General features: G+C 45.9%; 1 pseudogene; it reads left to right on the forward strand.

Annotated features, from left to right (window-relative positions):
• The first annotated feature begins 305 nt into the window (after positions 1 to 305).
• Positions 306 to 1,041, forward strand: LOC104990640 (annotated as a pseudogene).
• Positions 1,042 to 1,046: the final 5 nt, after the last annotated feature.

Consider the following 1,046-nt stretch of genomic DNA (forward strand, 5'->3'; position numbering starts at 1 on the left):
CCACCAGGGAAGCCCCTAGCAAGTTAATTTTCTGTATCTCAGCTTACAAACTCATACACTTTAAAAATTGAGGAGATTATCTATGAAGACCCGTCAGATTCAACAGCATGTAAATCTCTATGGAATGAATGGACTAAGTCCTGTTGACAAGTGTGTCTTTATCTGGAGTATATTGAAATACAAGCTATCACTGTAATAAAGTAATACTGTAATGAAATATTGCATGTACACTTTTCAACTGAAGTTTCTTTGTCTGTCACTGCTTCCGTTTTCTCATAGCCACAGAGCGCTTTGCAGTCCTCTTCATGATGAAGAACACGACAGGAGTGGCACAGTTTCTTCTCCTGGGACTAACCAGGGACCCAGAGCTACAAGTTCCGCTCTTTGTAACGTTCACCCTCATCTACCTCACCACTCTGATTGGGAACTTGGGCACCGTCACGTTGATTCTCCTGGACTCTCGTCTCCACATGCCCGTGTACTTTTTCCTCATAACCTGTCTCTGGTGGACGTTTGTTACTCTTCAGCTGTCACTCCCACAGTCCTGGCTGGATTCATTCCAGGAGACAAGGTCATCTCCTATGACACGTGTGCTGCTCAGATGTTCTTTTTTGCAGCCTTTGCCACTGTGGAAAGTTACCTTTTGGCCTCAATGGTCTATGATCGCTATGCAGCTGTGTGCAAACCCCTACATTGCACCACCATCACAACAAGAAGTGTGTGCGCTGGTCTGGCTACAGGCTCCTGGAGCCTGTAGACTCTGGAGCCTACTGGAGGCTCTGGAGACACCTTCTGGAGACACCCACTGGAGACACCTTCAGTCTCTCCTTCTGTACGTTCAGTGTGGCCCGTCACTTTTTCTGTGATGTTCCAGCCGTCATGCTTCTCTCTTGTTCTGATAGACATGTTAGTGAACCGGTTCTAGTTTATGTAGTGAGCTTCAATGTCTTTTTTGCTCTCCTGGTTACCTTGATATCCTATATATTCATATTTATCACCATCCTAAAGATGCCGTCATCTGCAGGGCACCAGAAGGCTTTGTCCAC

Source organism: Bison bison, unplaced genomic scaffold, assembly GCF_000754665.1.
Source record: "Bison bison bison isolate TAMUID 2011002044 unplaced genomic scaffold, Bison_UMD1.0 scf7180017847342, whole genome shotgun sequence".
Taxonomy (NCBI): domain Eukaryota; kingdom Metazoa; phylum Chordata; class Mammalia; order Artiodactyla; family Bovidae; genus Bison; species Bison bison.